The following is a 27,111-nucleotide window of genomic DNA, read 5'->3' as shown; positions in this document are numbered from 1 at the left end:
AACAGTTTTTTGGTTTCAACAAATTGGCATTTTCCTACAAAAACCCATTTGGTTGAAAAATCCCCTACCAGCTCTAGTGAAAACTCCTTAGAAATGTAATGCAGCTGCTTTCTGATCCACAGCTTCTACCTTCCTCTGGGGAGACAGACCAATGACAGACCTGCTACCTGCTGTGCTGCCAGGGCCCTATGTCTGTGAGAGGCCAAAACACCATGCGGTGAGGCATCTAGATGCCTTGAGATCTGCAGAGTTGATGACAGGATTCCACACAGTCTCTGTGTTTAAAAGGCTATGCCCCTTGTGCCAACACTAATCCTTCTGCCAAGGGGATAATATGTCCGCTTCTCTGTGTTTCGAAATTCAGAGGTTTTTCATTCCGCACACTTTTGCATGGGAGAAAGATGGAGACTGATTGGTGTGAGTGCATGCCTCTGATCAGTTGTATTTGGAGAATTACAGGAACACAGGAATTGCCATTTCAGATCATACTAGTGGCCCATCTAGTCCAGTATTGGATCTCTGGCTATGGCCAATACCAGACACTTCGGGGAAGGCATCCCCAGAGAAAGTTTAAAATGAATTAAAAACAGTGGAGACAGTCTTCTAATATAGTTGGAGCAAAATTGTACTTCTAACTTCTGGGACTGAGGTGTTCTCTTACGACAGGTTGCCTAATAAAAGTGGCCTTTAGTTCAGGTTTCACCATATTCAGAGCAAGTCACATTATATTATAGGTCCAATTTACAGCCTATCGGACCAAAATAGGTGAGAATCTAAAAATGCTGTGGAGCCACATTGGTCATTGTTCAAAACAAACAATGCATTCTGCCCTCCAATTGTTTAAACCTTCTTCTGAGCTGGAGAGAAAATTTGGAGAAGAAGCCAGCCCATATGATCACTGGTGCAACATGTCCCATTTTATTTACATTCCCATCATATTTGAAATATCAAACTACTGTTGAGACAAGGTGGGTGAGGTGATATCTTTTATAGGACCAACTTCTGTTGGTGAAAGAGACAAACTTTTAAACTACATAGAGTTCTTCATTTGGTCTGGAAAACACACACACACTGTCACAGTTAAATACAAGGTGGAACAGATTGTTTAGCATAAATAGTTAACACACATTCTAAGAGACCATTTGAGGTGAAGTAGCTTATTAACTCCCCTGCCGTCATAGGACAAAATAAGGGGTAGGGGGTCAGTGGGTTACAGATTGTTGTAATAAGCCATAAATCCAATGTTTTTATTGAGACCACAAATTTTTAGTGTTTAGCAAAGTTATTAATTTAAGCACCCAGGCTCATCTTTTGAAGGTGTTGTGCAGGTTTCCTTTTGAGGATGAGGGCAGAGTGGTCAGGTATAGTGATCGTTTTGTGAAAAGTGTTTGCCCATGGGTGATATGGCGTTTTTGTCTCATATTTTCTCAAATGAGCACACATTGGTTGGTCCAATAAAAGCGATTACCTCACTCACCTTTTCTCTCTAATATTCTGGGACCAACATGGTCGGCTACAGTAGCAACAATACTATTGTTGACTTATATAGAGGTTGAACATTTGGAGAAAATGCCTCTAAAAAGCTCAGTTCTAGCTGAGGCCATTACATTAGTTTTCCATAATATGTTCATGTAACAATTGGTTGGTTGTTTTCTGAACGATTACAAGATGTACTTTATCCCTGAACTGAACCAGCCAAGTTTTTTAGTTGAGGTGTGGTTAGTAGTCATATCTGTAGCAGGAGTGCCCTCTCGTGGTGGCTGGGAAGAACAGCATTATTAGACAATAGTAACTTATTTCAGAGTGGTAGCCGTGTTAGTCTGTATCAGCAAAAAAAACCAAACCAAAAAAACGAGGAGTCCTTGTGGCACCTTAGAGACTAACACATTTATTTGGGCACAAGCTTTCGTGGGCTAGAGCCCACTTATGCCCAAATGAATTTGTTAGTCTCGAAGGTGCCACAAGGACTCCTCATAGTTTTTGCTAATAGTAACCTAGTTCATCACTACAGGATGGTGCTGGCAAATTTAGCTTGGAAATTATAGTCTGACAATTATTGGGCAAGTTAAAGAAATGTGCACTGAATAAAACACTAAAGAAATTCACTTTTTAAATAGAATAAGAGAAATATTCTGAAACTCTAGAGTGCAGTCCTGAAGTTAGATTACTTGTAGTAGTCAAGAACCATAGAATGTTCACTATTCAAATTTCTGACATTGAAGAATAACCAATAGCCAGGTGATTAGAAGGATTACTTGGGATGTAGGAGAACCAGGTTCAAGTCCCTGGACACTTGTACGTTGGTCTTCCGCGTCACAGTTGAATGCCCTAATCACTGGGCTATTCTGGGATTGGGTTTTTTTTCTCATGTTGACCAGAAATTTTATCCTGAACCTGATGAAAAATTCCAGATGAAAATGTTGTTGAAATTGTTATGTTCTCAGGAAAAGTTTCACCATATCAGTATTTTTCAATGAAAAAGTGTTTTACCAAAAATTTCTGATCAGCTCTAGTAAGAAATTCCCGATAATTGTCCTTTCAGGATGAATGCAAACAGTGGTAGATACATTTTAACTAGTATAAGTGGCAACTAGGCACTATGGAAATGGACACCCTAAAAATGCCTTAAGTAGATTAGTTTAAAATGGATAAAGAGTAGAACTGATTCAATGCTGCAAATATGCATTGTGAATATTCACTTGAATTCATTTACTGTGCTGTGCCCCTCCGGAATGTGGTTTTACATGAACATTCAAGAGATTTGGGCCAGTAAAAGTCAATGTTCATGGAGGATGGGACGCTGACTGTGTACCAGCGGCATCAAAACTGAGGTAGGGAGAAGCTTGACATATCACAATAAATATTTCATGGACTTCCTGTGGACATATGGGACCCAGACATGCGTGCACAGCTCCCAGAGATTACAATAGTTACTGCCTGTTTGTATCTAAAGGTTTGATTCTGTGTGTGTGTGTGCGTATGAACTTGCACTAAAAGATAACTGGCTCAACCCTTTGTTACCTTTGTGATAAGAATCTTTGCTCACTTTAAAGTCTCAAATATCTGATCTAAATCTGTTCATGGGTACAATGCAGTAGCTATAGTAGTCATTAAGGACAAATGCAAAGTACTCCACTTAGGAAGGAACAATCAGTTGCACACATACAAAATGGGAAATGACTGCCTAGGAAGGAGTACTGCAAAAAGGGATCGGGATGGGGGGTGTCATAGTGGATCAACAGTGTAACACTGTTGCAAAAAAGGCAAACCTCGTTCTGTGTATTAGCAAGAGTGTTGTAAGCAAGACATAAGAAGTAATTCTTCTGCTCTACTCTGTGCTGATTAGGCCTCAACTGGAGTTCTGGGCGCCATATTTCAGGAAAGATGTGGTCAAATTGGAGAAAGTCAAGAGAAGAGCAACAAAAATGATTAAAGGTCTAGAAAACATGACCTATAAGGGAAGATTGAAAAAAAATGGGTTGGTTTAGTCTGGAGAAGAGAAGACTGAGAGGGGACATAACAGTTTTCAAGTACATAAAAGGTTGTTACAAGGAGGAGGGAAAAAATTGTTCTCCTTAACTTTTGAGGATAGGACAAGAAGCAATGGGCTTAAATTGCAGCAAGGGGAGGTTAGGATGGACATTAGGAGAAACTTCCTAACTGTCAGGGTAGTTAAGCACTGGAATAAATTACCCGGGGAGGTTGTGGAATCTCCATCACTGGAGATTTTTAAGAGCAAGTTAGACAAACACCTGTCAGGGATGGTCTAGAATAATACTTAGTCTTTCCATGAGTGCAGGGGACTGGACTACATGACCTTTCAAGGTCCCTTCCAGTTCTAGGATTCTATGATTATTACACACACTGCTGTTCTCTGTTATACCCCAAACTCCCCATGCATGACTCCTGTTGACAGTAATAATAGTTTTGCTCAGGGACACAGTGATGTGTGTGCAACGGTGATATTTATAGCTCTTTTCATTTTTAAAGCCTACTTAGATTGTAAACTTGGTGGGGCAGGAACCACTTTATTATATATGTATACAGGGCCTATCACAATGGGGCCCCAGTCCCTGACTGAGGCCTATGCATACTACTACCATTCAAGTAATAATAGACACATGTTATACACACAAATTATTCCTCACAAGCCCACCATGAGGGGTAGTAAAAGTAGTGTTGCTCTCATTTTACAGATGGAGAAACTGATGTCGAGAGGTTAAGTGCTTTGTCAAGGAGCACTGAGGAAGTCAGTGTTAAAGCCAGTAGAGATCCAGGGTGGGTCTGAGACTAGAACTTTGTCTATCCTGAAAAGTTCACACAGCTAATTGTTCCTTGTTTTGCATGGTAAAAAGTCATGCTCTTACCCACTTGGCCTTTTGTGTTGATGTAAATGTATTAACATCAAAAGTCAAAGCTCGACTTGTTTTTTCATCTAGCTCAGAATATGCGTGTATTGGATCTGTCAAGCCGCATCACAACAGTGCCTTTGTTAAGTTCTTAGCAGTGCTGCTTTTATGGTGTGATACTTTTTGAAGCTCCAAGGAGCTGTTTCTATTAACATTACACAAACATAGCATTAAATCATAAAATCAAAACGCAACATAAATGTTATCCAGTGAATACTATTAGTTTGAATTTAATTGAATTTTATCCAGAAATGAGGCTCACTCTCAGTTGGTGAGATAAAGACGGACTCTTGCAAGAAGAGTACTTGCAGTCTATCGTCTGGGAGTCTGAAGGGGAGAGGGAATGGATTAGCAAATCCTTTCAGGGAAGAGGTGGAACTAAATTCTAAAGTATTTTATTATTTTACTTGATTGTTTTGAAAAGTGCAAGTAGTTTTGTTTAAATACCTAATGGTTCTCCAATTCCTAGCAAAATAGAATGTATTCAGACCTCTGTTGCCTTTAAAACCTAACCCCCAAACAACAGAAAAATCAATCTTCAGGCAATTGAAATTATGAGCCACTACTTAGAGAGGTGGTGACTAAACTATGTTGCCTGTTTTGGAATAAAGCCTCTGATAAGGACAAGATGATTTGATTTTAAGAGTGTTTACTGGCTGCCAAGAAGTAGATTTGTTCCCTTTTCTGTTGCAATCAGTCCCATAGGAATAAAACACCAATAATCTGAAAAGAAAATACCATATTATAAGTATAGTTTTCAGGTCAAACTTCAGCATGAATCATCATAGGTGCCGACTCCGTGCGTGCTCCGGGGCTGGAGCACCCACAGGGAAAAATTAGTGGGTGCTCTGCACCCACTGGCAGCCAAACTCCCCTCACCCCCCGCCCCGCCCCTCATCCCCCCCCCCGCCCCAAGCACGCTGCGTCCCCACTTCTCCGCCTACCTCCCAGCGCTTCCCCCTGACCGCCACCAAACAGCTGTTTGGCCACTGGGGGGGGAGAGGAGCGGGAACATGGCACACTCGGGGAGGAGGCGGGGGGGCTGGGGCGGGAATTTGGGGAAGGAGTTGGAATAGAGGCAGGGAGGGGGCGGGGACTTTGGGGAAGGGGTTGAAATTGGGGTGGGGCAGGTGTGGGAAGAGGCGGGGCAGGGGCGGGCTGCATGGAAGGAGTGGAGTGGGGATGGGGACGGGGGCAGAGCGGGGGTCGAACACCCAGGGGAAAGCAGGGAAGTCGGCACCTATGTGAATCATAGAAGATTACAGTTAGAAGGGACCTCAGGAGGTTATCTAGTCCAACCCCCTGCTCAAAGCAGGACCAACCCCAACTAAATCATCCCAGCCAGGGCTTTGTCAAACTGGGCCTTAAAAACCTCAAAGGAAGGAGATTCCACCACCTCCATAGGTAACCCATTCCAGTGCTTCACCACCCTCCTAATATCCAACCTAGATCTCCCCCACTGCAACTTGAGACCATTGCTCCTTGTTCTGTCAGTCCTTTGGAATGAAGTTCAAAAACATTATTACTAACAGGAGTTATAGGATTAACTCCCCTGTCCTCACATATGGCGCCATGCTGAAAATGTGCAACCTAAACTTTTAAATATTTTGTGATCTACATGACTAGCTGCTCCACTCCTTTGCTAAAGGTTACAGATACATGAACTTGAGAATAGCTCATTTCATATGACATGGTATGGAAGAAAAAGGGAACTAATTTTCTTGACAGTGATTTCCCTGAGAATAGAAACAATGAGCATAGATTTGACAGTACAGATTTAAAATCATAATCAGTTTGGGCCTCTTCCTAAGATGAACATAGTGAAACATACCCTTATCCAAGCACATTTCTAAAATGGTGTGTGTGTGAGAGAGAGAGAGAGAGAGAGAAGCTGTGTTTTAAGCAGTTTATATTGGAATAGAGTGTGATTACAATACCACTTTAATAAAGAGCAAAATAGAGATGAAATTCAGTCTGATTCTGAAAATGTAACATCCTTCTCCTGATTTCTGAATAATAAACTGGCTATTTTTATTTTTGGGTTACTGAAGAACTCATGAGTGAATATTGAGTCATAGATTTTAAGACCAGTAGGGGCCATTATTATAATCTAGTCTGACTTCCTGCATAACACAGGTCAGAGAACCTCATTCATTAACTTGTGGCTCAAACCCATAACTTCTCTTTGAGTTCCAACATATCTTTTAGAAAGATAGCTAGTCTTAATTTAAAGACTACAGTCCACCACATCCCCATGTAATCTACCATGCTCCTTGGTCTATTGTTGCATGGCACATGTACCTGCTCTCTGCGTCGGCTGAGATTTTCAAAGGATCAGCCGAATGCTTGTTGAAATTCAACTAGGTTTGGTCACTTGACTCTCTAGGCTCCCTTGAAAATACCTGTTGCAGTGTCAGAAGTACCTGACCACTCTAGGCCAAATCTAGCCAGCTACAGCTGAGAGGAAATGGGACCTTAATATAAAAAGCAATCCAACTAGATTCACTGTCAAAGCAAATACGTATGATATTGGCAGATGGCGTGGTGATACGGCACTTGAAAATATACCCAGTGTACGTATGTTCTATTATCCAAATGATGTGAAGATCAGGCTACTTCAATCAAAATTGACCAAATTTAGAATTATTATTTGTTCAGAAAATAGGATTGGTACTCTGTTGTGCTAAGCACTGGACAAATACACAGGAAGACAACTGCCCTGATCCGAAGAGCTTTCTTGGGTACTCATCACTGGAAGAGATGTGTAACATAATTAAGCTCCAGGATATGATATAGATACAAGTACATCTTTAGGAGTAGGAAGCCAGTGACTAAGGCTGTTGCTAATACCCTTATTTGGGGGTAAAAGTTCAGATGAGAATGTATATATAACTCAGAACTGCACAAGGCCTTGGCCTACTAGGTCATATGCTTTTGGAGAATATATTTTAGTGCTAAGACTACCATAAAGGGCCTGAAAAATCCCACACTCTAGGTTTTATGCCATAAGTCCCCTCGGTTGCCTTGTATCCTAGTAGTAAGGGATTGTGTCTTTTTCATCCCTTGTACTTTCCTACCTTGTTTGTGTTCAGTCCTTCCACGTTTATTACCTGGATGGTTCCAGCGGCTGCCTGGAATGCAGTTGACTAGCATAACTTCAACTGGAGCAGGTTTTGATCATACCCAACTTTCTTTACCTACTGAGGAGCATTGAGGACTATACATAGGTGATTGCCATATATATGTGTGATATTTCTCCAAGATAATTGTATTTTGATCATGGCATGGTAACTATCACAGTAAAAAGCAAAGTAAATGTACAGTGTAGAAGTCTGACTTCTTTCTTTCCACACTGTGAAATAGTAGCTTTTCTTATGGTAATATGTGAAAATTTTAAAGAACTACAAGGTGTAGATTGGACAAGAAGTTTTCATATTTCAATGATTCTTAGCTTTTAATGGCAAAATTCTATAAATCAACATAGACTTAGTATAACTAAATGCATAATTTTATTTCATTCCTGGTTGATTAAACAGAAAAAGTAATTCATGTAAGGCACATGTATTGAAATATATATTTGATAGCCCTTTTGTTTTACATTTGTTTTGACTGACTCATCTCAAGCCCATAACGTGCAAATCAGCCCACATAGGAGGACCCATATGGACCCATAGAGGAGTCTAGCGATTTCAATGGAACTTCATGTCAGCATAAAAGTGGACCTGTGTGCCCTTTGTAGGATCGAAGCTGTCAGTTGTGATCATTTTAGGCAAGGGTATGTGTCCTAGTCTGTATTTGTAATGTGCTGTGAAATATACATCGTATTTATAATATTAGTGTTTTAAAATAACCCTTATTTTAACTAAACAATTCTGATACCTCTTAGTTCACCATGAGTTTGAGCTGTACCAGTGATTGAAACATAGTTTATTCAGCATGATGGAAGACAGTGCAAATGAACATAAAACTCCAGAATTATAGATTATGCTTTCTGGTATAAGGGGAAGTCAAAATGACTGCTGACTTTTCCATGCCAAGGGGCCAGTTCTCCCCTTGATACACATGCTCTACTATTTATATCATCAAAATGAAAACAGATGTCTCTGTGGTTAGGAAGGATAATAGTTTCCATTCAGCTGGCCAGCCAGTGGTGCCATTGCAGGGGTCCCTGAGTCATGGGTGCCCCACCCTCGCAGGACCTAGTTGAGATGCTGTTCCTGTTCCAGTGCCACATTTTGTGGAGTATGAACTCACTTTGTTCTCACGGACAGCTGTGGTGTAATGATAATTTGAGTTCTCTGAGAAATCAGGAACTGTATCCTTATCATGGCCCTTGGATACTTTACAATTTATAATCTCCTTCTTTTTAACAGGACACCTCCATTCACCATTTCCCTATTTCTCCCCACAAACACACACTGAAGTTTGAGATCCATTCCCTAAAGTCACTTCCACCCATGGGAGTAAATCTGCCCGTCTCTTCACCCACCCCCATGCTGGCATATCTAGAACAGACTGAGGAAACACAATGGGGGGGGGGAGGGGAATAAAATCACGAGCCTGGCAGCTGGGCCGGGGTGGGGGGCAGATTCACTTAAATCTGCCATTGAGTTATTTCAAGTCCTTTTGTAGTCTTGGGTCACTTGTAAGTGGTATGGTTCAGCTATAAACATAAAATCATGTGTCGTCTGCTCTGAGTTTGTTTAGAATTAAAGGGAATTCCATTTCCACAGTTAGGGGATAACAGATTCCACTGACTGTAGACTTCCATGGTTCATGTGATTCAGTCCCATGGGCACATGTGTTTAGAGCTTCTGGAAAAGGAGCAGCAGCCTGCTCTGACGTTCAGAAGAGAGGTGGGGAGGAGGGAGAGTGTTAGTGTACTCTTGGTTGATCATTTTTAACACTAATGACTTGATGAAATGTGAAATCTCTGAACATATAGTGACAGTCAAGGGGGAACATTTGGAGAACTCAGCTGAATTGCAATAAGGTTTCCAATTATTTCAGACTTGTCAAATGGAGTATCCTTTTGAAAAGCTACATTTCTTTTGTAATGATCTCTGTAGTGCACTTTCAAATCTCCATAATAACAAGAGGTTGCTTCGGAGAGTGGTTCAGATGGTGCCACTTTTTGTTGTTGTTGCAAGATTTGTTATTTCCCAGGCTGTCTTTCTCAAATTATTCCCCTCAATAAATCCCTGTTCGTTAACTAAAGATGGTAATTAATGAAGCCTTACTAGTATTTTCATTTTAGCAATGAATTAGGGCCCAGCCCTGCTAGATGCCTGCCAGGACCTATTGAGTACCCTCAGCTCCCACCTGAAATTAATGAAATCTGAGAGTGCTCATCTCCTTTTCGGGATCAAGACCGTGGTGATTTATATATATTTGGATCTGTCAGGCACTCCTCTTGGTGCCGGGGAGCACACTTTGCTGCTGATGGTGATTTGAATGTGTAGTGCAGTGGTTCTCAAACTTCATTGCACCGCAACCCTTTTCTAACAACAAAAATTACTACACGACCCCAAGGTGGGGAACTGAAGCCTGAGCCTGCCCGAGCCCCAGGTGGGGGGCCAAAGCGGGGGGCCAAAGCAGAAGCCCAAGGAATTCAGCCCCAGGCAGGGGGCCTGTAACCTGAGCCCCACTGCCCAGGGCTGAAGCCAAAGCCCGATACCCATTGCTCGGGGCTGAAGCCCTTGAGCTTCAGCTCCAGGCCCCAGCAAATCTAATGCTAGCCCTGGTGACCCCATTAAAATGGAGTCGCGACCCACTTTGGGGTCCTTGACCCATAGTTTGAGAACCGCTGGTGTAGTGTATATGCATGCATGCTCTATTGCTTCCTATAGCAGAGCCAAAGTGAGCAGGACAGGTTCCATCTTAACAGAGAATACTGTGCCTCCCCATTACACCCCCCCCTTCCCTAACACCTCTTTATCTTGCTTATTACATCAAATGCAGTAGCCTCAGATCTAGAAAGCTGTTTACAATATTTTTGTCTTAAGTACAGACCCAAAATAAGACCAATCACTCCAGTCTGATGTAAACACAATATTTGACCAGCATGCTGATGCAGGAGCCCATTGTCATTGCCCAAGTCACTTTGATCTGTCTCTATATGAAAATAATGTACTCAGGGCTGCAGTCCTGCTTCAAATGTAGTACTCTGGAATTGATCAAAAAAGTCCCTTTGACAAGAAGCCAAGCTATTTCTTGACAAAGATCATTCAAAATAATCTAAAATTAACTTCTTAAAACCAAAAGTGATCTCTTAAATCACTGAATGTTGTAAAACTGCTGAGATAATTAAGAATTCTACTCATCAGCAGGCAGCAGAATCCAGATACAAATAATATTCCACAGTCTTTGAAATCCACACAAGTATTGGAAATTCATTAGTGTGTGTACCAGCACTGTTCCCATTTGCCTTTTTAATTGTCTATAAGCAATCTTTTATTGTAAAATCCAATATACAAGGAATTGGAACTCAGCTGTTTTTAAAAATTGCTGTGGTCTGGAATTTAGCAAACACTAGGCCAAAGACAAATTTTTAAAAATAGAACCTCAGTGCACTTTATATATACAGGAATGCAATAAATCAGACCTTCTGTGGTTCCTGATGTATTTGTGCCTTTATGTGACTCAAAAGTGACTTTGTCTTTAAAACCAATATTTCACAGACTAGTTTATAAAGGTTACTGAAGGCTTGAAAATATGACCAGGCATCTACTAACCAGAGGACCTAGTCTACTAGCCAAAGACTGTTTACAAAAAAAAGAAAGAAGTGAGTCCCCTCTAGCAAAGTCCAAGAACAACACTGCCCAAGGCCTACCCTTAGACACCCCTGTTCAGTTGCTGGGAATGGTAGGGAGCTGTCCTTACATCCAACACACCTGTCTACCTCTGGGTGCTGGAAAGAGGAAGGAATTTTCTCTATTTCCACTACCCCAGGTACCTTCGGGTGCTACAGGGCAGTTTCTCCAGTCATCCATGCCACTCTAAACTTTCTGGCTTGTGGCAGGATGTTGGTGGTATTCCCATTACGCAAGCTCATCTCAAGCCTCCTGACTGCTAGCAGAGGTGGTCTCTGTCAGAACTAGATAGCTCATGAAATGGATGATGGGATAGGGTAATATCCACCTGCCCCCACTAGAGAATAGCTCCAATATAGTCTCTCCTGTTTTCAAAAGGGTAATAGCTAAAACACCAGTGCACACAATTTTAGCCTTGATATTGTAGGTCATTTAAATGTAATTCTTTATGTGGGCAGGGCACTCAGATTGTATTTGCAAGTGTTTCATGAAATAACTGTACAATCAAGTCAACATATGCAATTGCTTTTATCCAAAGCCATATTTCTTTAACAACAACAACAACAATGTAATGGATGTGTTTGAAAATTTGTGCACACCAAAGCTGTATAATCATTTGTGAGAGTAACTTTATCTTGTGTTCAGGCAGTGCTTCTACTTAGGATTATGTCAGCACTTGTATTTTTAGTTGTGTTGTAGCTAACAAAGGTGTAAAATCTAGTGTAGACAATACACAACTCCTCACTAGACGTTACTATCATATTAATTTACAAACCATCCTGCTGGTAAGATCTCTCAGACCTCTTTTAAAGTTTTTCATGTGGGTTGTGACTAGGTGTGTAAATTTACCAATGGGATCCTGGTTGGAACAAACCTTTTCACACACTTGGGCTACTGATTACAGCACTTCCATCAACAATTACACCATACTTTAGCCTTGTTATAATCTGCCCCTAAAGATTATACTTAAAGTGCAGTAATACTGCAAACAGAAGTAGCTGTATAACCTGTAACTGAAAAAGCCTTTACTGCCACCAATGTACTCCTCAGAAACTATTCCCTTTACTGATTTAGCAGGGCTTGCCCAGCAGGGGGCTATCATTCTCCATTCATTTCCATGGACGCATATCAGAGGAAATACACTGTATTTGTCCAGTTTATCCGAAATCACATTTCCAGTGGAGATGGGCTCATGACACAATATTCAGATATAGATTCTAAACAATTAAATTTTCCGGAGGTTTGGATTTCAGTTCAAGTTCATCTTTAATTTCCATGTTCCAATATTAATTTCTATTGATAAAAATTCCGAAGACTATTCTTATTCTCCTTGATCCTTGCCGTTCACACAGTATTTGAGCAGTGAATGATATGGATGGTCAGATTTCTAGTGTTCTTTGGGTAGAACAGCATTGCGTGCCATCCCTTATTAATGCAGGTTCCGCTATAGCAGGGCCAAATTCTTCGCTGATAAATGCAGTCTGCTGAATTCACACGAAGTCAACTAAGGTCAGAATTTTATCCCCCTAAAGGGTCAGTTATGCTGCATTTCAACTTTCTGAAGCATTTTTCAGTTTTCTGTTCATGATGTTTAACTGATTATATATAATATTACTGTAGAGTTTAGGGGCCCCAATCATGGACCAGGACCCCATTGTGGTAGATGCTGTACAAACACAGAAAAAAAAGACAGTCTCTGTCCCAAAGCGTTTGCAATCTAAGACAAGAAACAACAGAGGGACACGGAGACCCAGGGAGTACAAGGAAACAGTGAGATAATATTGATCAGCATGATATGTAGTAGTCTCAGCACACCAACAACTTTCATAAATTTTTATTTGATGGGATTGTGTTTTATGGGCTCCATTGTGGTTGGCCCTTTGTGGTTGCACAAAGTGGAGGGAAGGGTTTCCCAGGACCGTCTCTCTCTTTCTGTCCACCCCACACAGGAGCCACTACACCATGCTAGCTCTCTCCGTGGTGCTAGCCTCCCTACGGGATAGGCCAGGATGAGGCCACGCCTACCCAGCAGAGCTTGATTATTACAAAGGGCAACATGTGCTGCATTTCAAAGGGTGGCGGAGCTTCAGCTCTAGTGTGAACTTCATGAGAACCCCAGGAACACAGTTCTTCTGAGTCAGACATATGTCAACCTGGGATTCCCTGTAACAAGGCCACTCCATCCACCTACTGTTGTCCCCAATAAAATGTGCATTGAAGGCACAGTCCAGCTATCTATGTTTAGTGTAAGGGATTGCAAATTAATTCTATCTAGTAGATCTAGTCTTTCTATAGGCAGATTCAGTCTTTGGGCCCTATGAAGCCCATGACCACAGGTCCTTGTGATTTTGGGGAAATAAAAATGTTAAGCAGTCTGAGCTTTCTTCTTTTTTAAAGTAAGTTTCTAGTCCCATTTCATTATGAAAATTTAAGCTGATACATGCAAATACCTCCGTTTGGATGAAACAAGCAGCTGGGCACCTCTACCTACCCTACTCACCCATCAACCCACGTAGTTTGTATGTGTAACAATGTGGTTAAGTTTGGGGCACGTCTCAGAGAATAACTCTCCTGAGAATCCTTAGCACAGCCCTTTCTCCTAAGACCTATATGAACAGGAATCTGATATAGCTGGGGTTGTGGTGAGCAATGGCAAAAACTTGCTTTGAAAGCAATCCCAAAAATGCTAAGGCAAGCTTTGGCTATAGATATCCTGCAAAGTATTGCAGTACAGCATTTAATCTCTGTTTCATACAGCTTTGCTTGCACTAAACAGAAAAGATTTAGATGTACTGCTAAACAGAAAAGATTTAGATGTACTGCTGGCTTTAGATCAGGCTGTTCTAGCCATCCTGGACTTGTAAAGAAGCTTCTGATACAACAGACTGTAAATTTGGCTGCTGAAGGCACGAAGTTGCTGGTATGTTTGGAACTGCTCTCAGTAGTTTGAGACATACCTACAAGATAAGAGTTAGTGAGAACTGATGGACAATTGTGTGTACTCTCTGAGGGTGACATCCAGACCAACTACAGAAAGCTCAAATACTCAGACTCTATATGAGTGGACTATGGAGCAGTTGGGAAGGTAAAATCCACCCCATCATAATCTCCAGTGTTATCCAGATTACTGTGACTAATGTTACAGTTAACATATGTATAGAGATCACAGACTAAATAAAAGATGCCTCATATATTTGCACTCTGCATTTTTACACATCGTAAACTATAGAAAATTACTAGTTATTTTGTGTCGTCATTCCCTTATTTGGGAATAATCACATTGGTGTGCATTATGTTTAGGGCCAAATTTGAAAAAGTGTCTGCATGAGTTGTGTGCACACACATCCTGATTTGCATACATATGTACCAATAAACATTTAATTCAGGGTTTGAATGGACTCACCTGAATGACGTGAGTAGGTCATGTGCAAAAATGCATGCACGTTTTTATATGCACAACCTGCTGCCTATGTGAATTCTTCCAAGTTCAAACTGAAAGGGTTTCAAAAATCTTTTTATGACATCTGGGTCACATGGACTCCCAGCTTCTGAAGTTTGACTTGGTTCCCATTTGAATGAATCCAGTTTTCCCCTGATGTGATCTTGCTGTAAAAGCATAGGTCAGTTTCAGGTTTGTGACCATATGTGTGAATTTCCTGGTTTGTCTGACTCTGCAGGGCTCAGCTATGAGGTAACAGAGCTCTGGCTTCAGAAAAATAAATATTTCATGCTAAATTGGGTTATGCTATAGTGACTGTAGTCTGAGCCAAAATACTATAGCTGGAGGAATTTGTGAAGGTAATTGAGTACTGAGCCACACAAATCCAGGTTAGTCAGACAAACACAGGGAAAAATTTTATTCTGACTTTTCCAGCTGGATCAGACAGTTCCGTTGAAATGCAGCCCCCTTTCTCTGGGAAATCAAATAAAATGGTTTCTTTTTAATCACAAGAGATTGGTTGAGGCAGTCAGGGAAACAGGCGAAATACATAGAAATGACTTTCAGCTTCACTTGCCTCTCGTGATCTTCTCCAACTAGTTATACTTGAAATTGAAATACACTATGTTTCAGCAGGCCTGACAAAGTTAATGGGGCATCCAGCTAGGATGCAAAAATTCACAACCAATTTTTGCAGAGACAAGGTGGGTGAGGTAGTATCTTTTACTGGACCAACTTCTGTTGGTGAGAAAGAGAAGCTTTCGAGCTACACAGAGCTCTTCTTCAGGAGCTCAATGTAGCTCAAAAGCTTGTCTCTCTCACCAGTAGAAATATTACCTCACCCACCTGGTCTCTCTAATATCTTGGGACTAACATGGCTACAACCACGCAGAATACAACAACTTCTGCAGATAGTTTATAGACACAGACGGCATTTACATAGCCACCCGAATCCTCAAATACTTCTCATTAGTTAGGCAGGAAAATTGAAAATACTCCTCCCCACTAGGCTCTTGGTTTGCTGTCTAGCCAGTCCCTGGGAGGTAACAGTGTGACTGGCTCCTGCTTCCGATGTCCTAAAAGCAGTAGCAGTGAGTGTGGTTGAAAGGACCTGCGGAAAACAGGCATGCACAAAGGGGATGAGAAGGCACATTTAAGTTTTTAACTAAATGGCAGTGGTCCTGATCCAAAGCCCATTGAATTTGGATGAAGTCTTAGGGTATGTCTACACTACCCGCCGAATCGGTGGGTAGCGATCGATCTATCAGGGATCGATTTATCGCGTGTAGTGTAGATGCGATAAATCGATCCCCGATCGCTCTCCCGTCGACTGCTGAACTCCAGCTCGGTGAGAGGCGGAAGCAAAGTTGACGGGGGAGATGTGGCCATCGATCCCGCGCCGCGAGGACGCGAAGTAAGTAATTCTAAGTCGATCTAAGATACGTTGACTTCAGCTACGCTATTCTCGTAGCTGAAGTTGCGTATCTTAGATCGATCCCCCCTCCCCCCAGTGTAGACCAGGCCTTAGTTGATTAAGTTAAAATATAATTCAGTATTTTCATTGATATGAAAACAAAGAAAAAGCCTAGTTAAAGCTACATTTATAGGCAATGCAACTTTGTTGCAGTAAGAAAATTGCAAAATGTGTACTATTGTCAGTGGTATAAATCTACAGTTGTGTGCACCTGGAGAAAAATGATTAGTATATTGTCCCTTTGCTATGCATTCAAAGGTCTTTACTCCACATTTGGGGTGGGATTTTCAAATGCACTTAAGTGACTTATGAATGCAGGTCCTGAACTTGTGCTTCTAAGTCACTGAACTGCTTTTGTAAGGCCTAGCATACACTTAAATATTAAGTTGACTTAGCTAGGTTGGTCAGGGATGTGAAAAATCCACATCCATGACCGACATAGCTAGGCCAACCTAATCCCCAGTGCCGATGCAGCTATGTTGTCAGAAGAATGTTTTCATCAGCCTAGCTACTGTCACTCAGGGAGGTGATGTTCCTACACCAATGGAAAAACCCTTTTTGTTGGTGTAGGCTGCATCTATGCGATGGGGTTATACTGCCATAATTACGGTGCCGAAAGTATACCAGTATAGTCCCCATAGTGTAGACATACCCTAACTCTCACCCTTGGTGCTTAGATTGTAGGACAGGTATGGAAATAATTTCTCTGTCAGGGACACAGTTTGAATGCTAAGCAAGGTTGATTTTGAGCATGTTTATGGTTTGAGTCTAACTGCCATCTCGTCCCGGTCTCTATTCCTGAATTATATAACTCTGCTGGTGACACTCATGCTATCATTGGCTGGGGGGAAATCATGAAATCACTATCTCAGTTGTGCCATCTATGAAAATAGAAGTAATTGGGAGGACTGATTAGTTAATATTTGTTTGTGAGATCATGATGAAGTATTTTTTTTGTAATCGTTACTATTAAAATGACTGTGCTCTGGTGTACAAGAGATATATCTGTGACTGGTATTAAAGTGAACATTCACCAAGGCACAACACATTTACAGCACTGTACAAAGGGAACTTGTGGAGTTTCAGATACCACTGTGGCCAATTATGACCTTTTAATGCTGACTATTGTAGATTAGTACCATGAATTGTAGCCCTGGTTGTATCTCAGAGAAGGAGGAAGAGAAGGTAAGACAACCTAATTTCTGTTAAAGATTGTGACATATAGTTTTCCCTTAGGCAATTAGTTTTTCCATTTCATGTTCTCTATTGTTTCTGTTCAATTAATAACATGGATTTGATTAAAATACTGAAAAAATGCTGGAATATAGTTTCACATTTAATCTTTTCAGTACATGTTCAGTGATTGGCCTAGAGCTTTCAGGAACATTTTATGTATTCATACGTATAGTAATGTGACAGTGAGAGAGTGAGCCTTGTTTTCTACTTTTAAATTTTGCTCTTCCATAAAACATCAAACAATAAAATGAAGTGTTTACAGGACAATATGCTTGCTAATTCTCTCGCAGAGTTACTGTACTTTTAAAAGATGGCACCACTGTTTTGTAACTAACAAGTACATTTATTTATTAGTTTTGTAAGAGTTTGGGTTAAACAGTGGGAGGAGAAGATGGAAAGGAGGCAGTAAACAAATATAGCATGATGGGCTTGAGAGTCCAAATTTAGACACATTTTTATACTTTTCATTAGAATTAGTTTGAATTTGTCTGTGAAAGCTAGCGGCCATTTCAGTTACTAAATGTATTGATGTATACAGTTAATCAGAATTGCTTTAAATAGCTGAGTTAAATACACTGTCAGTATCTAGGAGCCTTTGGTTTCATTAAAGTGCTGTGCACTTGTTATGCTGGATTTCTTATTTAACACTTCTCCCTCCCCCACCCCCACCATCAAAGGTATTTGGTTCTCTCTTGATTGTGCCTGTGCACATTCGTCTCCAAAAAGGCAGAGTCCAGAGAAGTACCATATAAGTGTTTCTTGATCAAAAGCGGGAATAATGTCTGTCTGACACTTAGCCCTGGTAGAATAATAGCACAGTTAGGTCATGTGTACACCAAAGGGAAAATTCAATCTAAGCTACGCAATTTGAGTTATGTTAATAGCATAACTCAAGTTGACGTAGCTTAGATCTACTTACCACGAGTTCCACACTACACGACGTCGATGGGAGACGCTCTCCCGTTGACTCCCCTTACTCTTCTCGATCAGGTGGAGTACAGGAGTCGATGGGAGAGTGATTGGCGGTTGATTTAGCGAGTCTTCACTAGACCCGCTCAATTGACCACCGATGCATCGATCACCGCAGCGTCGATTCTCCGGTAAGTGTAGATGAGCCCTTAGTTAACTATATGTGTAAGATGTATACTGCACTGTATTTGAGAACAACTCTAAATTTCATGCAGAATTACATTTTACCTTTTTTCTAAAAGGTTGCCAGTCCTTTTTTTAAGCCACACCCCTGCCAGTTATTAGTTGTTTTCACCTAAACCTGCTTTTTGGCTCTATCTCTCTTCCTGGATGCTAGGAGGTCAGTGGGTGGGGGGCACTATCCCCATCCTAGTTGGTAGTTGGAGTCAGAAGCTGTTCCCACCATCGTCCCCTGCCTCGTCCCTCACACAACCATTAGAACATTTTTCAGCCACGCTTCGTCTTCCCCACAAGTCTCCTTGGCCTCTAGATCCTTCCTCACACCCATCTCCATGATTATTGGGGAGGCAGAGGAATCTTTGATGGATCCAAAATCTTCCCCCCACTAATATGTCTGGTGCTATGCCAATGTTGATAATCAGGGGATCAAGCCAGGAGGCTAATTATTGGTCCTTGAGTTTTAACCCAGGCAAGGAGGAACTTTAGCTATAATTAAGTACCCAGACAACCAGTGGATCCCATGACACATCTAGGATCTCTAAAACGCACAGTGCATGCAAAAAATACACAGAACATTGTACAATGTGAACTCTTGGAGCCAAATCACCAAATTTTGGAGCCAGGTAAAAACCTATTGAAGCCAATTAAATTATCCCAGAGATGCATCTGGCTCCTGAGTTATGGAGTTAATGATGACAAATATGTTTCAGAAAAGACACATTTTTCTCTGGTGTTCTGTTCTTTTTGTCTTATTGTGCATCTGCCTACTCTCCCACTCCCCTCCTACAAACCATTTGTGGCAGAGTTGCGGTATATGCTGTTGTCCTTGTGCAGCAGCCTCACAGTGCATGCCTCCTATGAAGAAATATTTTTAGGAAACTATGTAGGAGGTAACCAAAGTTTTATTGAAAAGGATCTATAATATCCAATCTTTTGATTGATGTCTGCAGAAGGGTTTCTTCTTTTAAGATCTATGAAATGCTGCATACAGAAGGCAGTGACTGATCATTTTCTGCTATAGTTAGGGAACTATCCCTACAGTAAAACAAAATGTTTCCTCTCCTTAGGAGAGCCAGGTCATGTGCTTTGTGTTCCTTCCTTCAAAATTGGATACCACCATTTCTTGGTTGCAGTCACGATACTCTGTTGAAGGACATGTTTTTGGCATGAGACAAATACAAACTCTGACCTCTGCTTGAATTAGAACTGTTTTTATGGGGTATGTAAATAATTTAAATGGCAGTGAACTCCAGGGCTAGTCTTAAACCCTGCTTGCTCAAAAGTCAGCTGGAGAATGTGCGCTACCCTCTTCCTGCTCTAATGTTTAGAATTTTTGATGCCAGGTGAGACACAAAAGACCTAAATCCTCTACTCAGGGTGCTGAAACCTTTTGGAGTGTGCACCACATTCTCTTGCATAAATTGGATAACAGCCCATCTCCCTCCCATTCACAACCTCTTGACAGCCTGGTACTGTAATATCATGTAGTAATCAGTGCTATGTGCTCTAAAAATACATAGGAAGAGACAGTCCGTGCTCTGAAGAGTTTACAATTTAAAATGTCAAAAATAAACAAAGGATGGGGGTGAGAAAGGCCACAACATACATATTTGGGGGTTTTAGTATTTATTTTTTTTCATTTAACTCTCACTGCTTTTTCTCTACCTCATTGTTTTTATCTATGTAATCTTTGCCTTTACAATCTTTGTTCGTTTTTTGACAACCCCACCTTTTATTAAGATGTCTAGACAGGATAAATTGACCCTTATTTATTTTGCCGTCTTCCACTCCCCACCCCCCCGCCCCCAAACCTTTAGTTAACTACTGTGAGGAAGGTTAAGGAGCTATCTCCAGTGCTCATTTGCAAAAGGCCAGTGCTGAGAGTTGTTCCTGGTGAACTGCAGGCTGTCAGCAGTCTTGTTCTGCAAAGTGTGATCCATCTGCTCTCTGCTGCCTCTGCCTTCCCTTGTTGTAGGCCATCCCCGGAGGTGGAATCTCTTGTCCAGCATTGTCTGGAGTCTCAGGGTATGTCTACACTACGAAATTAGGTTGATTTTATAGAAGTCGATTTTTTAGAATTTGATTTTATACGGTCTATTGCGTATGTCCACACTAAGTGCGTTAAGTCGGCGGAGTGTGTCCTCACTACCGCGGCTAGCATTGACTTACAGAGCGGTGCACTGTGGGTAGCTATCCCACAGTTCCCGCAGTCTCTGTTGCCCATTGGAATTCTGGGTTAAGCTCCCAATGCCTGATGGAGCAAAAACTGTGTCACGGGTGGTTTTGGGTACATGTCGTCAGCCCCCCTCCCTTCCGTGAAAGCAACAGCAGACAATCGTTTCACGCCTTTTTTCTGGGATCCCGTCCGCTGGACCCGCTCAGCCCGCTGCCTGCCTGGATGATTGGAACCCCAGGCAGGCAGCGGGCTGAGCCGGGCCGGCGGATGGAGCCCCAGACTGGCAGCGGGCTGAGCGGCTCAGCCCGCTGCCGGTCTGGGGCTCCATCTGCCGGCTCCTGCCAGCCGGGGTCCCGCTCAGCTGGCAGATCTCGGTGAGGTTGATCAGGGGTGCCTGGACAGACGTGGCTATCCTCCTCTTAGAGCACTGAATGGGAGTGACTCCAGGTCATTCTCTTCTTTACGTTTCATCTCATGGAGATTCAGTCCTGCCTGGAATATCATGCGAGCTGGAGGCTTCTGCCTCAGGCCTCTCCTCCAGCCGGCATTACCGCGCGGTCGCACCTACCCCAGCCTGCCCCTTGCTCCCATGGCTCATGAAGCCTGGACAGTAGTAAGGAGCAGTTCAACTTGTGGAATGACGAAGGATTGCACTTTATGGGCCACATTAAGATTATTTCAGAGTCCTAGATAGCATTTAGTCCCTAAAAAAGGCTTCATGAAAATTTTCCCCCGCCCCTAACAAAAATGTTAATTTATCAGAGCAGCTGAAAGGATAAGGAACCTGGGACTATAACTTAGAGAGAGCTTCCATATTATTTAACTCATAATTGATATAATTCAAAGTAAAATTTCACAGCACGGTCTGTTCTAAGACTAAAAATGCAGGTGGGGAGTCAGAAAAAGGAACAGTGACCTGTTTCCGCCCGGTTTCAAACTGGGGACGTTTTGCGTGTTAGGTGAACGTGATAACCACTACACTACGGGGCTTTCGCATGTTAGGTGAACGTGATAACCACTACACTATGGGGCTTCTCTTTTTTTGCCACAGACTTTGCCGAATGCACAGGAATGTTTTCTCTAGCTACAGAAGCTACCTAATGCAATGTCTATATCTATGGCCTTCCTGCTCACAAAGCGGTCATGCCCCCACCCAAGGCTGAGACAGCGCGGAGTGCATGTGACACAGCGACCTGGCTCAGGCAGGATCGCTAGTGAGACATGATACTTTTGCTGTTAAGCAAACACAGCAATTCTTTCCCGGCCTCTGCCACTGAATGCCTCAATGCATTATGCTGTGCCCTATCAGTGCAGGAGGACAGCATGAGCTCGGAAAACATGTCATCGCGAGTGCGTTTTTTTCGCCTTCTAAGCTGCGATAACCTCAGGGATGGAGATGATAGGGGGAGCATAGAAACGTTCTGGGGGGACTGCATGGTCACCTGTGCTGCTGAGTGCTGCTGAGTTTGCCACGCTGGCCAAACAGGAAATGAAATTCAAAAGTTCCCGGGGCTTTTCCTGTATTCCCGGCTAGTGCATCTGAGTTCAAAGTGCTGTTCAGAGCGGTCACAATGGAGCACTCTGGGATAGCTCCCGGAGGCCAGTACCATCGAATTGCGTCCACACTACCCCAAATTTGACCTGGCAATGTCGATTTCAGCGCTAATCCCCTCGTCGGGGAGGAGTACAGACATCGATTTTAAGAGCCCTTTAAGTCAACAAAAATGGCTTCGTTGTGTGGACGGGTGCAGGGTTAAATCGCTCTAACGCTGCTAAATTCGACCTAAACTCATAGTGTAGACCAGGGCTCACAGCCCCGCGGCATGCAAGGCTTGGCAGGGGCTGCAGCCAGGACTGCGCGCCTCAGCCCTGGGGCTGCAGCTGGAGCTGCGCACCTCAGCCCCGCAGTGTCCTGGGCTTGGCGGGGGCTGCAGCCAGGACTGCGTGCCCCAGCCTCGCGGCTTTTACCCGGGGCTGCAGCTGGGGCCGTGTGCCCCTGCCCAACAGCTGCACCGGAGGCCATGTGCTCCTCGTGGCTGCGCACCCCACTCTGGCCACTGGACCTGGGGCTGTGCTCGGCTTGACAGTCCCCACCCCCATGGGACTCCATTCCTCTCCCCTACCTAGCTCTGCCACCCCCTCCCCCCCCCCCGGTTATTTTTAGTAAAGAACTGGACAGGTCATGGGCTCCGTGAATTTTTGTTTATTGCCCGTGACCTGTTCGTGACTTTTACTAAAAATAACTGTGATAGAATCTTAGCCTTAGTTATAAGCAATGCACTATTGGTGATATCTGTGGTTCATAAATGTCAAAAAGAGAGTCTGGACTCTTTGCAACCTATTCTCTCCTTTCTTTTGCCTCGTTAACTGCCTCGATGTTTCTCACTCTGTTGGTGGCTGCCATTGCTACCTCTTATGTTCCAGTTGTGAAGCTACAAAAAGCACTTCCTGTGAGCCAATGTTATGGACAAGGAACAGGGTAGTGGGAAGAACCCAGGAGGGAGTCAGAACATAAGCCAAGGGCGGGTAGGCCTTGGTTACATTGCATTCTCATTAAACACATGTTTATTTTGCACTTTTTGTCTGGGCTTTAAAGGAGAAACTGGGAATTCACCATAGAAGAGGGAAGCTGAAGAAGAACCTGAGTTTTGCGTTATGGTGATGGAATATATATTTTGACTTTGGGTTATTTTGGAAACATTTATGTTAATAAATTAGCCCACAGTAAGGACATAATTGAACTGAAGCGCAAAGATGGAGTTTGAGGAACCTAACGAAGGGGAAACAGGATGGGATGCTTGTGGGGTCACCTTGAGCCATGAGAGGGTGCTCCAGGAAGGCCTGCTCTGTTACACTGCCAGAGAGAGGGATTATCACATGTAAGTTCCCGCTGCCTGCAGGCAACTCTTGCTGTGCACAAGGAGAAGGAGATGCAGTGGGGCCAAGCTGCAGCTACACTGAATTGTGTGTGGTTTCAGGGATCGTACAAGTGCTTGTAAAAGCTCTGGTTTAATCTCAGCCCAGTTCCAACTGGCTGTACCTAGCAATAAGAGCATCACAGCACCCTGTCCAGACTCTTCCTCTGGGAAGTTCAGCTTTTTTAAAGGCACAACCTCCAATACCAGAAAGGGAAGTTTTACAGCAGCTGCAGCCTACCTTTATCCCCACCTGGCTGTCCAGGCACAGCCTGAAGTTTGAAGAGTTGGTATTGTGAGGGAGCATGGATCCTCATTTCCTTCCCAACCTCCTACGATAGACAGGGGAGAGCCACTCCCTTATCCATCCACCTGCACAACAGTTAGGAGAAACTGCCAGCAGTTAGGAGTTTTGGATGCAGTGATCATATTTGCATACACACATTGCATATTTAGGCATCCAGCTATATGACTGGCACACACAAATCGATGCCTGTTTTATATATGCATGCATGATAATTATATATGGAAAATATAAAACAACTTTTTGAAAATTTGACCCTTAATATTTGTGGGATCATCAAAGTTAAATGTGGCATCTTAGGTCTGTGGTAATAATACATAATAATAATAATGCATGGTAATAATACTCAACAAACACAATTGAGTTAGAGGGGTATAAACCTAGTGTGAGATAAGGATTAGGCCCAAGATTTGAGCCACTGTCATATGTAACAGATCACAAGACATCTGTTAATGTTTTGGTCATGCCGTTTTATCATTAATTCATAGTGTCTAGTTTTAGTAGTTGTCGGGCCAATTTCATCCTTGGTGAACACCCACTCAAGTTAAAGGAGATAGACCAGGGATTGATTTGGGCCATCTTGTAAAGAATATTTGGTGGATTGTTTTCCTTTTCCGTCTTTAATTTGGTGAGTTTTAGTGCTGATGTGAGTGAGTTGCAATGTCCCTTGCATAGCTGGCATGGTCTGAGCAGATGCTATGCAAAGATCTTTACTGCATCTCAATGCAGCATCCCTGCTCTTCCAACCCAGCCCTGGGGCCTATCTGACGCTACCTGTTCTGTGGTGGGTTTGGAATGTGGTCAGATGTCCACAAGAGGTTGGCTGCTCTTTTTAACTACACATGTCTGGAAGTTTTAGCATCTCCTGTTTCAATAAATGAGTGCTTAACGTATTTACAGCAGCAAACTACACACCAGAAGATGGGACTGGTATTGTGAGATGGTGCTTTAGCTGGGTGATAAGCAGCCAGGGGATGACAGCCCCATCTGTCCCTGATATTAAAGCTATACATTACTGTCTGTGATGTTTGGGGAGGGGATGATTATTTTTGTAATTAACAGGATGTTCTTTCTATCTGTTTCTTCTTGTCTCTCTCTTTTAATCCACAACAGTAATCATCCCTTTTTATTCCCAGCACAGTGATTTGTAAGTCATCTTAGCAAATGGCTGAAAATAGCCTCTGGCAGTGAATAATAATGACCAATATACTCTCTATTATTATTATTATTATTTTTCCTCTGTAGAGTTCAGCTGGCTTGGGCAGGCTGAGCTGTGTGCTCTCCTTGCTAACGTCCCCCTCAGAGCAGCATTTGGTTTGCTGCTTAATGCTGCTCTCCTAATGCAGTCTCACGTGGATCCATAAACGACACAATGAGGACTTGAATATTCCCAGCCTTTTTCAGGCTCAGTCACCCGTGCTTTAATACAGAAGTCGCTACCTGCAGGTGAGCAGGCTGCAGCTGGTCTCCTCTGAACCCAGCAGCTTTTGCTTCTGTTTTTATTTTAATTTCAATTTAAAGCAAGGGAAGAAGGAAAGGAAGAGAAGGGGGGAAAGACCTATCATGTGCTCTAGCACAGGCAGTCGCAGCAGCAGCAGCAAGTCATTAAGTCAGACTGCACCATTTTATTCTCACCCTGCATAGAGGTGATGCTGGAAACTGGAAGGAGCTGTCCACCCTTTTCTCCAGTTGATGGTTACACAGAGGTGGCTTCTTCCTGGCTCTAGTCAGAAGAGACAGTCTGTCTGGAGGAGTCTCAAAACACCTTCCTAATTTGGTGATGTGTGTTTAAAGGATGGATTTTTTTCAGCTGATCTGAAGCTTGTCTTCACTGACGACCACAGCAAATGTGAAGTGGTTTCAGGCTGGTATTAGGAGTTCACCTGACTGCTATCTACATGTGTGTGTATGTGTAGCTGTGTGTTTGGCTTTGATTTAGAACATGTTTATGTTGTGCTGACTTATGAGTGCTGCAGAGGCCGTAGCAGAGCTGTGACCTATCACAAGATGCTGAAGGAGGAAGAGTGGATTATACTGTGAAGTTTTGGCTCACCGGCAGGGTCACTGCGAAACCCCCCCACAAATTGTCTGGATATCCGTCTGGTGGATATTGATGCCTTGGAGCTGGTGTTTCCCTTTCCAAAATGGCTCATGCTGCTGCATCTATTAAAAAAGTTCGGGAGGCCGAACTCGATGAGAGGGAAAGAAATCTCGAGAAGGAGAGGAAAAAGCAGCGGAAAACCCCTAGGGAGCGGGTAGATCGGAAACGCAAGGTATGAGGAATAATTCCCACCCACACCTTTCCCTCTCTATGCAGGGCATGGACACAGGTGTCTGCAGCAGCACTTGTAATACTCTCTCCTTCGCCTTTCTCGGTATCATATTTCCCATTTGCCTCCTTCCCCATCATTTCTGCACTCAGACTGCACCTAGGCTAGCTGCAATGAGAGGAAAGTGCTACCAGACATGGCAGCCCATAGCCACATAGATACATGCAAGTAAAGATGGCCAGGGGCGCTAATATTGCCTTCCTTCCTCAATCCCCCAAAGATCTGGAGCTCTGTTTCATCATTCAGGGACCAGGTGTTTCATGTCTCCAGCTGATCTGAAGCAGTTGTCAGGGAGGGGGCGGGTGTTGATTTTGTGCTTTGCAGTATTAAGGTGCATTTTGTGCTTTGTGATATCCCTTCCCCCCTTTTCCTTCCTATTTTCAATCCATGCCTCTTAAATTATTAGCATACAGCGTTTTCATCAAAGCTGGATGCTACATACAGACTCTGTTCCAGTGCTGGATCTATAGGCTGGGTTGTTATTCAGTCAGGCATCAGTAACTAATACTGTTTCAAGCTGTAATTCAGTATATTTACACTGTATACTGCAGGTGTATTTTTTTTAGCTTTGGTTTAGAACACAAGTCTGCAGTCTGTCATTTTCTCTTCTGCTGCTGATGAACTGTGGGAAATAGCTTTGGCTACTTTTATTTCTGATTTTGGAAGGTTTCTATCAATTCATAATTAGATACTGTTATTCTTAAAAACTGTATTAGAAATGAGGAGCTAGTCTTAATTGATTGCATCCCCCTCCCCTCCAACCAGCAACCCAGAATTAAAAGATACAGGTACACGATTTATTTTCCAGATCATTGTATAGTTTCCAACAAAGATGCAACATTTTACCAGTGTGAGAAAAAATAGCAA

Source organism: Emys orbicularis, chromosome 5 (genome assembly GCF_028017835.1).
Source record: "Emys orbicularis isolate rEmyOrb1 chromosome 5, rEmyOrb1.hap1, whole genome shotgun sequence".
In the NCBI taxonomy this organism is placed as follows: domain Eukaryota; kingdom Metazoa; phylum Chordata; order Testudines; family Emydidae; genus Emys; species Emys orbicularis.
The sequence above is the reverse complement of the archived record's forward strand: the minus strand, read 5'-3'. Positions refer to the sequence as shown.